General features: G+C 42.1%; 1 protein-coding gene across 1 annotated transcript in view; it reads left to right on the forward strand.

Annotated features, from left to right (window-relative positions):
• The first annotated feature begins 5,373 nt into the window (after nucleotides 1-5,373).
• The window catches only part of cdh24b (cadherin 24, type 2b), a 123,307-nt gene continuing 111,091 nt past the window's right edge, over nucleotides 5,374-17,589 (forward strand). The window contains exon 1 of the mRNA XM_026313365.1: nucleotides 5,374-5,479. The gene's annotated coding sequence lies outside the window, so the exon portion shown is untranslated. The remainder of the gene's footprint in view (nucleotides 5,480-17,589) is intronic.

A 17,589-nucleotide genomic window follows, 5' to 3' on the forward strand; every position in this document is an offset into this window, starting at 1 on the left:
TGTCCTTTTTTCTCAGTCCATATCTTTCTTTCTTTCACTGATCGTCAACAGCCATTCAAAGGCTGAAATCATTTATTTGCTAAAAGAGTCTTTGCCAGTTGGAGGAGTGACAGAATAGAAAAGGAGGCAGAAAGAGAAGCTAAATAACAGTGCATCCATATATGGTCATTTGCATTCAGACAATCGCTCAAGCACTCTCTCTGGCACAAAGCCCTTGACATATTCATACCTGGAGTCTTGCCACCAACAGACACACAAACATACACTCTACTTGGTGCTGTCTGTTCATTGTATTATTTTGAGGGGAGCAGCACTTTAAATGGTAGATGCCACACAAAAATGGAAAGAAAAGGAAGGAAAATGAAAGGAAAAGAGAGGGAAGGAGACATGAGCGAGGAGGGGAGAAAAAGAGAAGATGACAGTGCCTGAGGGAACAAACATCACCTCCTGTCTGGCTCCCTGACAGCAAGGACCAGACAGGTGGAGAAAGGAAGAGGACGAGCAGAGCAGTGTGTGTGCGTGCATACGTGCGACATCTTTCCAGCCAGGAGAAGGGCATCTGTCCATCTCTGCTCGTCTCAGACTATAGCGTGCAGCAGATGTCTGTGTCTGTCTGAGTGTCATGCTGTTAAATGCTATACCTGGCTGATGTCTCACCGTAGATCTGGAATACCACCATGCATCTGTCCAGCTGTCTGTTATCTTCTTGCTATCTGTCACTCTGTCTGTCTGTCCTTGTGTCCGTCTATCTATGAAGGAAAACTGATGCCATTGCAGTGAGCACACTTTCTGTCTGTCTGCCCACCTTCTTGTCTGTCTGTTGCATCCATTGCCGTCCTGCCTTCCTGTCACTCTGCATATCATCAGTGGCTCGCTGTACACACTGTCTATATGCCAGGACAGTTTGTCTTTCTGTTTCTCATGGATCACAGATAGATGACTGGAAGATGTACTAGAATCAAAGCTCCTTAGTTGCTGCAGGGAGCTCCATATTAGCCCCACTTCCCAGGGCATGACAGTGGCCTTCAGAGCACACACATGCTGTCAGCCTACACACACAACACACATATACACTCGCTAGCATGCACAAAAAATAAAGTGCCTGGAAGTTATCATTGGATTGAGAGGGCAATGGATACAATCAAGTATGCATGTGTGTGTTTTAGACCCCTAGAGGGTTGAAGAATAGCCTAGCATTAAACAGTGGGTAGACTGACACAGAAAACACAGCAGTAGAGATTTTGACCTCACACCAGCTTCATCTGGGAGTTTTTTTTTTTTTTTTCAATTAAAACAGCTCAGTAAGCAATTATTTCTGGTATTAAGTAAACATTATGTGTTATGTGTACTTATTTACTTAGGTAAACATTATATTTGTTATTCCAATTAACTTGCAACAGAAATGATTCAATTCACTCCCTAACTGGGCGAGTTTGTACGCCTCTCCAATGTCTGTCCTGTGGCAGAGCAGTGGTGTTGAATTTTTAGTCCGTTTTAGCATAAGAGGACATCATTATTAGATGGACGCAGAGATCACCTCCATTGTTCTATCACTTACAGATAGACAGGGTTTTTAAAGGCACAGAAGCAACTAAGTTCTTAAATAGTTTTAACAAACACCATTTCCCATAAGCCCTAGAAGTGTGCTATTGGTGTACTGTGGTTTATGCGTATTTTCACCAGTATGCCATAAAAGCAGTAGAAATACAAAATGACCTGGAGATGATAAAAATATATTTTTTAAAATTGCTAACACCAACAGGAACTAAAGTTTGTAAGATGTTACACAATGTGATAAATTAGGTGAGAATGGAAGAGGACAGATATACTATGGGATAAATAAAGAGCAAAAAAAGAGGTTTGAACATTGGATTGACTTTTTTAGATGGAGAGCAGCCAAAGGTTCAACAAAAACTCAGGTGTTGTGTTCTGAACACATTAGTATCTAACACTGATGTGTTTGTTTTGGTTACATTAGTGACCTAGCATGGTCATGATTTTAACTACCTTTGTATTAATTTAATTTGATTTTAGTTGGAAATTAATTTCAGTTTTTTTATAACATTAGTTCTTTGTGGAGGAGCAGCAGCTCTACTCTGAGCTCCTCATGGTGACTGAGCTCCTCACCCTATCTCTAAGAGAGCCTGTGGAGGAAACTAATTTTGGCCACTTGCATCCGAGATCTTGTCCTTTCGGTCATGACCCAGAGCTCATGACCATAGGTGAGAGTAGGAACGTAGATTGACCGGTAAATCGAGCCAGCTGAGGTGGCTCAGCTGTTCTGGATACCTCCTGGACACCTCCCTGGGGAGGTGTTCTGGGCATGTCCCAACGGGACGAGGCCCCGGCTAGGACCCAGGACACGCTGGAGGGATTATGTCTCTCGGCTGGCCTGGAAACGCGGGTAGTTAGGTAGTGTCCAGGGAAAAGGAAGTCTGGACATCTCTGCTTAGGATGCTGCCCCCGTGACCCGGCCCCGGATAAGCGGAAGGAGATAGATGGATGGATGGATAGTTTTTATGTCACTGCAACAGTAACCTAAGTGTTCTACTGGATTGCCAAGGGTACTTATTAGTCAGCTAGCGCTACCCTTGGACTGTCGACTGTGTTTTGTACAGTCTGTCACAGTCAGTGATCTGTACTTCACCTTGTCGCCATGAAACAGGACAACAGGCAAAGAGCAGTTAGGAGAAGTTTATGGTGTCACTTTGAGTTTTGGTCTCACTAGACCCTAGAGGCTTAAAAAGGAATTAGGTTTTAACCAAGAGTTTTAACTAAGCTGCAGCAGTGGGTCTCGGCCAGACTGCAGCATGAGGATCCAGGTGTTATATCCACAGGTTGTGTATACAATTTGTAGGACTGAAAGGTGCCAGCAGTGAGTGTACACAGCTACAGCGAACTACTTAAAGCATGCTACACATAGTACTCCAGTGGCTTTGTAGCACCATTTAAGGCTGTAATACCTTCATGTATATGACTGGCAGGGGGTCTGTTAACATGTATGAGGTGAGTAGGTAGGAGAAGGTGAAATCTTCTTGGCGTCAGACTTTAAAATACAGACATACGACTATTTGTTGGAGGCATTAGGCACCAGTGAAAACATGATATAAGTATAAAGAATTTGGATGTAGACTAATGGCCAGCATTGATGAGTGTGCTAACATGCTGTCTGTGACAGTACTAACTTAAATGCAGACGTTTAACAATTGCAGTGTTACCATGCTGACCTTGAATCCTGCAAGCATGCTAACATTTGCTAATAGATTTAAACAGTACCAGAACAGTTTAACAAATACAGCTGAGGCTGATGGGAATGTCATTAAAGGTTTAGTGTGAAATATTTACAGTGATCTATCAGCAGAAATGGAATATAGTATTCATAAATATGTTGTCAGTGTGTAATCACCAGAAAAAAACAACCTATACATTTTCTTAATCTTAAAATGAGACTTTTAAATCTACATAGGGAGCGGGTCTCCTTTCTTGGAGGCAGCCATGTTGCAACACCATGTAGTCCAGAATGGACAAATCAAACACCAACGCCAGACAGGGAATGTTTTTTTCTTTAAGTCACAGAAATCATACCCTAACTCTCACCTACGAATGAGAGGGGCTGAGGGGTTCGGAAGATGCAATTCTGCAATCTCACCACTAGATGCAGCCAGTTAAAAGTCATTAACATTTTACAAATTGCACCTTTAAGAAAGTATTTGGTCATAAATCCATTATCTATACCCACTTATTCCTATTTAGGGTCACAGAGATCTGCTGGAACCTATCCCAGCTCTCTTTGGGTGAAAGGCAGGGGTACACCCTGGACAGGTCACCAGTCCATCACAGGGCCACATAGAGACAAACAACCTCACACGGCCCCTGATGGGTTTCAAACCAAGAACCTTCTTGCTGTGAGGCATCAGTGCTAACCACGAGGGGTATCATGATTTTTTAACAAATGTATTTGTAGTTTAACTGAATGGATTGGTTACACGTTTAATGTGACCATAAACAGCAGAAAAAAACTGGCCTGCTATACAAGCTGAGTTTAAACCTGTGATGCTGTGAGGATACAATGAACACTCGCTTGTTGTGGCACAAGTTGTTTCTTTGCACAGCTTAAAAGCGTATTTTCTGGTCCTGTCTACAAATACACTCTGCCTGGCTCTGCTGCCCGGCCAACTGATTTTTCTTGCCAAACACATGTATGGCAAAACTGAATCTCCAGGCTACAGCAAAGTGTGGTACATCCAGGCAGACATGCAACCTGGCCCAAGGAAGAGGAAAAGAAGAAGCATTCAAAGCCCACACAAAGTGCCACACACAAACACACACATGCGTATGCGTTCAATTTAATTATGTAGTCACCTGCTGTATCGTTTAGTAATAAAGAGAACAAAATGGTCAAGCACACATTAGGCCCTCTCGTTCCTTCTCTCTTCCTCCCTCTTTCTGTCTCTCTCTTCCTCCCTCTCTCTGTCTCTCTCTTCCACACACAGATATACGCACACACAGCCTCTCCGCGGTGGATAAATCAGTCCTTTCATGCTCTGTCGTCTGGCTGGCCCTGTCTACTGTGTTTCTATAATAGAGAAGGAGCAGTTCCTCTCTTTTACTATTCTAATGGTCACACATACATCTTCCTCTTCTCTCTCTCTGTTCTTCAGAGGGCATCTGGTGGAGTCAGTCTACAAGTACAAGTACTCCTAAGATAGGAGACTTATAACGTGTGTAATCGCTGAGGATGTATCACCTTAATGAAATGTGTGTGGGTATGTGTGTTAAGATGACGGGGTATAATTTGCTCTTAAGTGATAAGGATGGAGGTAATAGCTTCTTGAAATGGGACCACATGATGATGAAGATTGTCTGATTAACATGAATATAATAATGGCCTGTAATCAGACGTTGGCTTCGTGTTGATAAAGATGTTAATGATGACGGTGGTCACCCCTGTAATGATTCAAAGGGGGCATTTTTAAAGGTTACTATGACAAACCTGTGATTGTACCATTAACTCAGGGCACTAGTTACAACTAATGGTGCCTTTAGTCCGAATATAGGCCAGTTGGAAAATTTTAGGGAAATGATGCCTACACTACATGAATATTATGCTAATGAGGAGTCTGTATTGACTTTTGGATGATGGTGATGATGATCAGGATGATGGTGGTGGTTGAGGATGTAGGTGGTGGTAATGATGAGTGATGATGGATATTATACCAGTAGTAATCACTTCCGAGAGCGAGAGAGGGGTGATCAAGATAGGAAAAAGTGAATCGTGAACGTTAGGGGTTGTAAAACGTGCTCAGAGATATTCAAGAGTCACGTTATTACTGAAGAGAGAGGGAGAGCGAGAGAGCGAGAGCAGAGCGATAACAGCGTTTGTCCTTCTTTCAGACTCAGTTTTGTGACTGGCTGACGGGCGGTACGGGCGACGGACGAAGAAACTTGAGACAATCACACCGAAAACCGACGTTCAGAGGTAAATTCAGAATGAATCTGAGTAAAAGCAGATGATCCTGTCATTGTGCGTTGTGTGATTGTTTTGTACAGCGGCCAGGCGGACTCAAGATCAGACCTAGTTTCTCCTCGGTTTATTTGGGAATTGCGTTTCCCTCTGCCTGCCTGCCTACTCTTTGGCATCACTACTTGACATTCACCAGGGACCACATTTAGAATTGAAATGGTGGTAGTCTACGCGGCACTTAAAATACCTAAATACCGATGCGATGTATTTCTCATAAATAGATGCATGTGCTTTATTCTGGCGGCGGACCGACTCCGTGCGTATTTGCGGGACCCCGAAGGGTTTTACTTGATTTTTGGTGTTAGAAAAGTGCATGTCCTACAGCTTAATTTGAAATTACGAGTGAACTGTAGTTAGAGGAAATTTTCCAGTGGAGCCGGTTTCACAATAGACGACACAGAGTCCTAATTGGGATCCCTTGGTCAAAGAGATTGAGGACCTGTGCGTTGGCGCACGCTCATATGTGCTTTTGTGTGGGGGAATTACACCGCCTTAATAACTGTTGTTTCCATTGATTTTTTTTTATTGATTCCTTTATCGATTCTACCAGATTTGTAGTCAGTGTTTTATTGCGACCAGACGGTGAGGAGCAGGGGTTGTCACTTTTTTTTTTTTTTTTTTGTGCAAATTGGACCGGCGCAATATTTTTACGCGTGCGAGACGATTCCTGACATGGTGCGTGTGCGCACTCCTGTCTGTCTGCGCGCAGCCGCTACCAGAAGACGACGGGGGGGGGGCAGAGACTGACAGACTGTCACATACCGAGCGCCGACACCCCGGGGCAAATATTTTACCTGCAAGCCGTCCGTATGCGCAATTTCTCCGCGGTTCAGTGCGTCTCTAATGGGGCTGATCGGCTGCGAGTCGCTTCAAAAGCCCGGCTTAATTGCGTCCATTTATTACGCGACCCTATAAGTCGGTGATAATAAGTATTTGGCATTTTCATATCCAGGGGCATCGGGGATGCGCTTGTGCCTGTGCAAAATGCTCTTTTTTATGTTGTGCACAAATGTAGGAATGTTTGTTTTTGTGTTAGACCTTAAGCATCTATTGCCCTTCTGGGAAATACATTTACTTAGATTTATGACCTGCCTTCTCGGGTTCTATCGATTATTGCAGCCTGTTGTGTATTATATTTTTGTAAGGGCAAGAAAAGTGGGACTGTCATACCTATATATAATTTCTTGATATTGTGGAGTGAACAGTGAGGTTATGATACAGTCATCTCTGCAGCAGGGTCAGTTCCTAACTGGGAAATTTGTGTTATAACCTCTTGTTGAGCACATGATCCATGATGATGAACTAATTTGATACATGAAGAACTCCCACATACACACAGATACACATGCAGATAATGTGCCTGAGGCGACTGTTCTGACTCTGATCAGTGCGAGAAATAATTACATATGTAAAAAGCTCATGTAGAATTACATTTCACTATATATATATATATATATATATGTACCCTAGGGTACATAGGTACAATCAGCACATTTTGTGTGAATGCCTTGACTCCCTATCTGCACGGGACACTTTTATGGTGCATATTGCATCTCTGTGTCTTTCACAGTGTGTTTCTTTGATGGCAAGAGCACTTTTCTGTAATTTTCTCTAGACTAGCTATGGCATTGGTAGCTTTTTGCAGTGGAGAAGAGAGGATGAGGGAGACTAGTGATTGGACATGCACTCTCTTCTTGTGGTTTGGGGAGAGAGCATGGTAATCTGTCAGCGTTCAGTAAGAAATTGTTTATACCAGATAGCTCTTACAGTTACACAGATGGCGACTGAGGAGCAGTAGGAAGATCGAAAGGAGGCTACGGGAAGAAGAGGGAAAGAGACGTTAGGAGACATCAAGGGACCAGGGGAGTGGTTGTTAGATAGAGAAAGGGGGAGCAGATGAAAGGTGGACAGGGGTAGGGGTGGGAAAGAACATGAGGATGATGATTAGTAGAAGGACCAGAAAATGAGTGGAGAGTTGGAAGCAGAAAGAGAGGGAGAGGAAAGGAAAGCTTGGAGTGGTGAAACATACAGGTTGCACTGAGAGAGTGACTGAAGGACAGAAGGGAAGGCCTTGCCAAATCCCACCAAATTACTGTGTGCTGTGGCCAACAGTAGGGAAGGGGATCATGCTGTGGTGGGGTACAAAGAGGGAAGGGAGGAGGTAACGATGCAGTTTCAGAAAAAGAGTAATTTAAAAAGATGTATGTGAGTTCATGAGAGAAATGAGAGTTGATAGGGAAGCAGAATTTTAATTCAGATCTCAGATAAAGATTTTTAACCATATTTTCCAACATGTCTTACATAACCTTGTTGCCTCTCCTGTACAGTTTTTCCATCAAGACAGATTACTTGTTAATACTGTTTCCACAGACTCTGTTGGTTGTCTTTATTTAAAGACTCAATCAGATGGCGTCAATAATGTGCCTTAAAGATGTTAGAGACTTTTAAACATGCTGATCACCCTTCTGCGGTGAGAAATAATGGCTTTACATGGAACACCCCCACCACCACCACCACCCCCAATGGGAATCACACAGTGAACATGGCAAATGATCAGTGAGCCTCTATTTCTTTTTGGATTTCCCCTAATGAGAATGAGAGAACCTCCAAGATGAGCACCCATGGGGCTCTTCTCTTCCGACAGTGTGTGGCAGTCTGTGGACATGTACCATTCATTAGCTGACAATACAGTGAAATGAATTACACAACATGGCCTCCCAGGGATCCTCGTGGAGAACAAGGAAATAAATGCTTAGTGCTCAAGACATGAATATTCCCCAGGGCCTTTGTGCACTAATATAATGTAGTGGCAGAATTCCCTTTCAGACTGTTTCAAATGAGAAAGGAAACAAGGAGTTTCCAAGATCCAACATCGCCTCAGATCTTGCTTCTTACTTTCCAGACACGGTGAACATGGAATGAGTTTTATTAAATCTTTGGCAGAGTGCTGGTCCTTTGGTGTCAGTCGTTTGAAGGGGGAGTGGAAAGCCTGTGACTCTGGAGTGACTTCACGCAAAACTGAGTCTCAACTATATCATCTCCAATTACCTACTCAAGGCAAGTGACTGACGAGCAATTTTTCATCCATACTCAGTGTGACCTTTGATGGTGATTGTGCATCAAAGGAGGTGAAGACACACGATTGCTGATGCTGACTTTTTCAGACTGAAAATTCGCCAAGGGGTTCACAACAAGTATCTCTCAGGAAAAGTGTGGGATTTAGCTTCAGCATCCTTCACGCTTTTCTCCGATTGTCCCCTGGCATAGCACCATGTCCCTACTGTCCCACGACAGAGGTCAGAGCAGGACACACTGACCCCAGCCTGAGCAGTACTATGTCGAGACATGGAGCCATTCCCTCCCTGGAGGTGGGAAAGGGAGGGGGGCAGTCATTTAGAGGAAATGGCTATGTCTAGCAGTGCAGTGTTTTTCCTCCATGGAGGCCTGTGGGATGGTGCTGCAATGTCTGTCTCGGTCTGATTGTTCTCAGACCAACATTGCTATTTGCTTGTGTGCATGTTGTAATGCAGGCAGGTGGAGATGCATAAATAAACTCACATATTCAAGAGAGGCCAGAAAAGACAGAAAAGTCATACATAATCATTGTCTTCAGACAGTACAAGCATGCACGCGTGCGCACACACACACACACACACGCACGCACACACACACACACACACACGTGTTCTGAATTTTTTTTTCTTTTCCCCTGCGACAAGAATTGAAAGTATGGAGGCGCATCGTCTATCTACTACCAGCAGGGGGTCTATATTACTGCCAGAGTGGACTGAATTTCAGAGTGGGACGTTACATTGGTGGAGGCAACTCCCCGCTCAGTGGTGGATGGCCGTTTGGAAGGGTGGTATGGAGGACTCAAGTGAAAAAGTACAGCAGCTCGCTCCACTGGAGACATTATTATACAGAAAGACGGGAGGCTGCTCTGGGCTGAATGTGCATGTTGGTCTCTGTGTGTAGTTGTGTGTTTTCTGTGTATGTACTTTTATACACTGCTGTGTACAAGAGAAAGCAAGAGGGCAAGAGAGTCAGACATTGACAGAAAGAGAAAGCTTATATGACTATTGGTTGGTGTGTGCTGGTTATAGACTTGCTGCCACTGGCTGAAGTATTGGAGTGGTGCACTAAAATGAATCTTTTCTCTAGTTGTTTCTGATGGAAAGTTGAATTTGAGCCAGCAACCCAGTGCCAGATGATGGTACTGAGCATTTCCTTACCGTTCCTTCAAACTCTATTGGAAAGATTTCAGTGTTTGCACTTATCAAGTGAATATGTATGCTGTATACGGAGGAACAACACTCTATAAATTAATTGTAAGGCTTCCAGGGCCCTTGAAGTTAAATGAAATCAGTAGCAAATAATAAACTTAAAACCAATGGATAGTAATGCATTTGTTGATGAGTAGTATAAGGATTACAATTAGAATTATATTACATTTATTAATCCCAGATGTGCTCCAATACTTTGAAAGTTTCACAGTTGTTTGATGGAGGGTTGGAGGTGTCACTGGCCCCAGAAGTGTTTTTCCTCCATTCACTATTCCCATTTCATGTTTTACTTTCATTATGCTATAATGCTGTTTAACATAGAAACACTGTTTAATGTCTTGCTTTCTGGTTCTTTAAGTTTATTTGAAGGAACATTTGGTGGAGGAAGTACTGTAATGTAACAAGCATAGTAACTTTTTTTTCGAAAATCTTCTCTCTTTTTAATGGAATTTCTTTTTATGTAATAAATAATTGATTACCAAACACAGCTTAAAGCCAATTCATGTCAAGAAAATGCTTATCAGATGCACCAATTTAAACCTGACTGCTGGTAGAAGTAGTATAAGGCTCAACAAGACAGCACTCAGATGCATAGTGGTTGACTTATTGATTTACTCTTCTTTATAGTAGGACTATAAGACTATAAGGCTAAGCTGTAAGCTATGTGTGAGAAATAAAACCCTTCCCATGTAATTCAAATTAGAAACTTTGTTAAGGAAAAGCATGAATTTAGATTTTTTTCGTATGGATATCTGCCAGGAAACTTAGCTTGTTCATGACATTGAAATCATGAGTCGTGGTGGTGGGAGGACTAAGGTGCCCAAATGAAGATCAAAGAACAGGCCGATCAGTCACACAGCACAGCTTGCGTTACTTACATGTACAAGGATAATGAGGGTAGAATCCACAATCTCACTTAGCGGCACTGAAATGCAGGAATTTACAATTAGTGCTTTAGTACATGGCGTCTGTAATCATAATATTTCATGTTAAAATTGATTTTGTCCAGTTACTTCACACATTGAAGTGATTAGTTTTGGTGCAAATACGTGATGGAATTGCAGTTTTCAATTTTACAGCTTTTATTGGCGTTTCATTTACTTGTCCTTATTTCTCAATTCGTATGCACACATAAAATTGAAGCCACTAACTGTAGATACTTAAATAATTTTGCCATGGTTTAACACAGTTTAGGAAGACTTTAATAAGCTATGCAACAAAAGCTTCCAATGACTGTAACCGGTATTTTGGAATGAAATTTATAATACTCAGGAAATTAACTTGCTTGTGAGTAGAAAAAAAAAAGTGAGGTAGCTTTTTTTTTTCATGTTATTTATCACGTCTTTGTTTTGGCTCATATTTATTAAGGCTGCTAGTAATTCTGGGAAAATGCTGTGTGTGCCTGAGGAGGAGTAACTGTGTAGGTGTTTGCTTGGGCTGGTGGTGATATGCGTCTGCATGGCTGAATGTACCACATAAACTGCAGATGTGTGTGTATGAGCTGGGGTGGGAGGGGGTTTGGGGAGGGGGCATGACAGAAACAAACCTACAATATAAGCTGCCACCCCTGACATAACAGTCCTGTAGGAACTGAGTAAATCCTATTGTAAATTTGCCTACTCCATGAAGATAATTGGCTTATTCCTGTGTTAAATAGCCAGTCCTACAGGACGCTGACTGGGCTTAGCATGCTCCGTGTAGACAGCGTGGCAGTTCCTTTGCTTCTTAGGGACTTAGAGGCACATTACATACTGAATTACTGTATGACAATGATGAGCAGATAGCTGCAGTGCCTCGTCCAGAGTTTCTGTGCAGGGACCGTCATGCGTGAGAGTCTGCAAGGGCATGAGTTCGAATCCCACAAGGTGCTCCTTTCATTTGTCTTTTGCTGCTTGATGTAATGAGAGGTCGTCACACAGACAGGCCAGCTTAGGGACAGTCTGCACTTCCAAGACTACAGAACCTAATTTCCCATGCTGCATAAAGATCTCAATTTCTGGTTTTGAATCTCAGGTCTACACAACAGTTTCCAGCTTCTATTGAGTTTGGATGTGGGGAAAGCATTGCGTATCCTTACCTAAAATCATTATCCATACATCAAACACCATCTGGGTTTCACTCTGTTACTTTGAAGATTCCTTCCTCATCAGTTCTGTGCCTCAAGGAAATGTTTCAGATAAATGTGTGTGCGCGTACATGCAAACAAGCTTGTATGTGTCTCTTTTTATGCTCATTTTAACCCTGTAGTTGCTCAGTAACCACACTAACAGCGGTTTCTTGGCCTCTGGGCAACTGCTTAGCGATGAACCTGGCTCCAGCTGATCCAGCAGCTCTGAAGGGGAAAAAAGCCCCAAAATGCTCAAACCAGAAAATGAGAGATTCAGAGATGGATGAATTGTCAGTGGTTGTGCAGCTGCTCTGTGTTTGTGTGTGTGCATCTGTGTGTGTGTGTGTGTGTGTGTGTGTGTGGGACACTAGAGAGCTAGCACGCATAATTCTGGGACATGACCGAAAACTGTCTAGTTAGAGTGCATCAGGAAACAGATGAAAAGGAGAATTCCCTGCGTGTGGTGAAAGGAGAGACATGGAGCTGAAAATGCTTCATCTGTGTGTGTCCTGATGACTGCTAAGTTGAACAAAGACGACCGAGAGACAGTGACTACAACATCTTTTCAAACCAGTGCTGTGTCTCTGTGAATATACACTGGACATGCTGTGATGTGAAACGGTTGAAAGAATCTTTTTAAAGGTTGACTGATGATATTGAGCAAATGAAATGGCAGCACCTTGGGGAGAGGTTTTTGAAGCTAAAAATACAAAGGCAAAAGGAAGGTTTGTTTATACTTATTTCAGTGTCAAATTACATTCATAAATACCATGATTTTTAGTTTGGTGTGATGCACTGTATCCTGTTTCATATTAGAGGAAACTGTCTTTTCTCACAGCTTTACAATGCTCTTGGAATGTATCATGGTATATACAGTGGGTACGGAAAGTATTCAGACCCCTTTAAATTTTTCACTCTTTGTGTCATTGCAGCCATTTGCCAAAATCAAAAAAGTGCATTTTATTTCTCATTAATGTACACTCAGCACCCCATCTTGACAGAAACAAACAGAAATGTAGAAATTTTTGCAAATTTATTACAAAAGAAAAACTGAAATATCACATGGTCATAAGTATTCAGACCCTTTGCAGTGACACTCATATTTAACTCACATGCTGTCCATTTCTTCTGATCCTCCTTGAGATGGTTCTGCTCCTTCATTGGAGTCCAGCTGTGTTTAATTAAACTGATTGGACTTGATTAGGAAAGGCACACACCTGTCTATATAAGACCTTACAGCTCACAGTGCATGTCAGAGCAAATGAGAATCATGAGGTCGAAGGAACTGCTCAAGGAGCTCAGAGACAGAATTGTGGCAAGGCACAGATCTGGTCAAGGTTACAAAAGAATTTCTGCAGCACTCAAGGTTCCTAAGAGCACAGTGGCCTCCATAATCCTCAAATGGAAAAAGTTTGGGACGACCAGAACTCTTCCTAGACCTGGCCGTCCAGCCAAACTGAGCAATCGTGGGAGAAGAGCCTTGGTGAGAGAGGTAAAGAAGAACCCAAAGATCACTGTGGCTGAGCTCCAGAGATGCAGTAGGGAGATGGGAGAAAGTTCCACAAAGTCAACTATCACTGCAGCCCTCCACCAGTCGGGGCTTTATGGGAGAGGGGCCCGACGGAAGCCTCTCCTCAGTGCAAGACACATGAAAGCCCGCATAGAGTTTGCCAAAAAACACATGAAGGACTCTGAGACTATGAGAAATAAGATTCTCTGGTCTGATGAGACCAAGATTGAACTTTAATTAATTAATTCTAAGCGGTATGTGTGGAGAAAACCAGGCACTGCTCATCACCTGCCCAATACAATCCCTACAGTGAAACATGGTGGTGGGAGCATCATGTTGTGGGGGTGTTTTTCAGCTGCAGGGACAGGACGACTGGTTGCAACTGAAGGAAAGATGAATGCGGCCAAGTACAGAGATATCCTGGAAGAAAACCTCTTCCAGAGTGCTCAGGACCTCAGACTGGGCCGAAGGTTCACCTTTCAACAGGACAATGACCCTAAGCACACAGCTAAAATAACAAAGGAGTGGCTTCGGAACAACTCTGTGACCGTTCTTGACTGGCCCAGCCAGAGCCCTGACCTAAACCCAATTGAGCATCTGTGGAGAGACCTGAAAATGGCTGTCCACCAACGTTCACCATCCAACCTGACAGAACTGGAGAGGATCTGCAAGGAAGAATGGCAGAGGATCCCCAAATCCAGGAGTGAAAAACTTGTTGCATCATTCCCAAGAAGACTCATGGCTGTACTAGCTCAAAAGGGTGCTTCTACTCAATACTGAGCACAGGGTCTGAATACTTATGACCATGTGATATTTCAGTTTTTCTTTTTTAATAAATTTGCAAAAATGTCTACATTTCTGTTTGTTTCTGTCAAGATGGGGTGCTGAGTGTACATTAATGAGAAATAAAATGAACTTTTTTGATTTTGGCAAATGGCTGCAATGACACAAAGAGTGAAAAATTTAAAGGGGTCTGAATACTTTCCGTACCCACTGTACATATATATATATATATATATATATATATATATGGACATATATATATATATATATATATATATATATATATGTCCATATATATACACACACACACACACACACACACACATATATATATATATATATATATATGTATATATATCCAGGTGTGCATGCATCTGTGTGTTTTCCAGCCTCTCTGTTGTCACAAGGGGTGAACTGCAGCACATGAGGTTCGTCAGAAGTGTAATTAATGTAGTGGGGTTCAGTTGTCACGCGTGATATTTCAGCACTGCAATCTACTTGAGAAGGCTTTTTGATGAATGGCCAATTAGAAGCAGACTCCTCATGCCTGGTGGCTGACTGATCTCTTTTTAATGGCACTCCTGTTTCTTTGATAAAACACAAAATGAATCATCGATACCCTGGCCCCAAGGAGCACCGAGCAAAATTTAATTGTAATTGGATGTGTAGCAATTCTTTGGGCTCAATGCTGTGACTGTGTGTCTATGTAATTGTGAGAGGACTTTTGTGGTAATGGGGGCCAGTGCCAGTCACCCTCTGATGCACATGGCTGCTTTTGCAAAGCATTGCATATCATTCACTAGTTATGTATGTTCATCTTTATTCCTTTATCTGCATTGATCTAAAAAAAGTACATTTCTGCAACCAGTGTATGAGTATAGTAGGCCAGCTGTGTGTGCTTACAACAACACCAATCAAGTGTCATTGTGAATGGATTTTTTTTGTGTTTGATTGCTATTAAAGCTCACATCAATTAGGCCTGGCAAGATTCCTGTTTGAGAAATCCATGCTTAAACTGCACTGCTGTGTTTTTGATGCGTTAATCAAACAGTCTCATTTTATATGCATAATTAATGCTACATAAATGAAAAAAACAAGAGGGAAAAACAACTTTAAATGTTCAAAGAAACACAAAGTCTCTTTTTTATTTACCAGTTCCTCTGGAGATGGCCAAGATGTATTTGCCATTTCTCAGAAGGGGCTGTCATAGCAGGGGAGGGGTTGTTTGAACTGAAGCTGTGAAAACACACCATGTAACAATTTGAGCAAGCAGCTGGCATCCTGAACCAAAGAGCCCACCAGGAGCTTTTGGACCACCCAATGGGCAGCAAAGATCTATGCTATGCCTTTTATTTTTGTAGCAGTGTTTTTCCAGGTCAAAGCCATTGGAGATTTCCTTGCTTGCCCAAACAAACACAACAGGTTCAGAATGAGGTGATTAGTGTTGTCAAAATGTCACCGCATCACCTGCTGATGTTGGAAGCCTGGGACAATAATCCTATAAATCACTGCATAAAACTGTAGGAATGTGTCTCTTGTCCCTGTCTGCCTGCAAATGACACATGCACTATCAGCCCTTGGATTTGTAGGTTTATATGTACTTTCATCAGCAATCCTTCCTCAACTCCATCTCACAATATGACACAGCTTCGAGCTGAAATTGCGAACCACACCTTTCACACTTGGTCACAGTGGAGACTTTCTAGGCAGGTAAGCACTTGGGGAGATACAGAGGGAATCTTATTTTGTGGATTTAGACTTCATAAACATCATTATCATCTCCCCAACCTTGAGTTGCTGCGCTGTTGAGCGGTGACCCCAATTTTGTCAGGAACCTTGAATGGCGATGCGTGCCGTCTCTTGGGCATATGGGCAATCGAGTCAACAAAAAGGAATTTTTTCTTACAGTGTAGAGTGTGGCATGTCGGCATGTGTGCTATGTGTGTCTGTGAGTGGGTATGCATCTACGTACGTGCAGTGACTCCGTAATCTTTCTAGCCTGCTGCCTGAAACCGTCAGCATCTTTCGTCCAAACAGAGTTTTCTGACTGTGCCTCTGCCAGATTTAAACTGTAGAACATTAGTGTAACAGCCCATGCTCTTAGAATACAGATTTGTTCTTGAGTGCATGCCAAATGGCCTCTATATTTTATGAGCCTTCTCTCTACTAACATACCATCTTGAGACTAATTATCATGGTTGCACTCAAACACAAATCTCATTTACTATTGTGTTGACATCACATTTGTTTTGGCTTGGTCTGCGTGGCAGGGACTTTGCAGCACTACAACACTGGAATCATGTTTTGAGCTTAACAGAGCATGCTTTGCATGGAGAATCTGTTGCCTGGGTTGTACGCTGTGTCAGGCTGAAAGGTTGTTAGTTCTCACACTCTTGTGAGTCGTTTCACTTGAAGTGGACTGTAATTTTTTTTTCCTTTTCGTACGTGCAGGGTTGCTACACACCAAGCACCGACTGAACTGCTCACTGGGGAGTCATGCTTGATTCTTGGGAAGCAGTTTTCCTCTCTTGGTCCTGGCCTGGGAATGTCTTGTTACTTTTTATTATCATAATACATTTCCCCCAGCATATTGCATCTGTACATATTTCTAGCTATTTTTATACATATTGCAAGACTATGAATAAAAACCTGAGTAATGCTGGTTTAAAAATGGAAATGGTACATGAAAGAGGAGTTGAAATTTTAAAGAATATCCTACTAGTTAATTTAATTTTTTTTTGTTATTGTTCTAATTATGTTGTGTGGACAGCATTAAATTACAATGATTTGTACAACAAACATACTATCACATTTAGGTGTAACTGATCCAAATTATTGAATGATAAGGTATTAAACTTACAACTATTCACTTATTCATGCTTAGGGTCATAAGTTCATTAGTTTCTATCCCAGCATGCACTGGGTAGAAAGCAGGGAAATCCTAGGCGGGTTGCTAGATTATTGATGGGTCAGAACAGACAGGCAAGCACATATAGACACAAATAACACAGAACTCTACTAAAAACAGGGGCAGGTTTCAAGCCATTATTCTTTCAATGGACTTTCTAAAAATGAAATTTTGGTGTATTGTCTAAGGGTCAATAATTTCCAGAGGCAGGGCATAAAAATGGCAGTGTAGTGAACACCAAAAACCTAACAGACTATAATCAAAGCGAAAAAAAAAAAACAAAAACAAAAAAAAAAACTTGGTATAAAATAGCTGCACCCCTACAGTCTTGTCCCTACTCGTATGGTAATCCTACACATTGTCAACTGATTGGCTGGTTAGATGAGCTGGTTCCTCTAGATAAAATTAAAAAAATGATTTTTTTTTTTTAACCAATTATAAAATGTTAACTGCTGGTAGGTACCGCAGCTGTCA

Source organism: Mastacembelus armatus, chromosome 17 (assembly GCF_900324485.2).
Source record: "Mastacembelus armatus chromosome 17, fMasArm1.2, whole genome shotgun sequence".
Taxonomy (NCBI): Eukaryota; Metazoa; Chordata; class Actinopteri; order Synbranchiformes; family Mastacembelidae; genus Mastacembelus; species Mastacembelus armatus.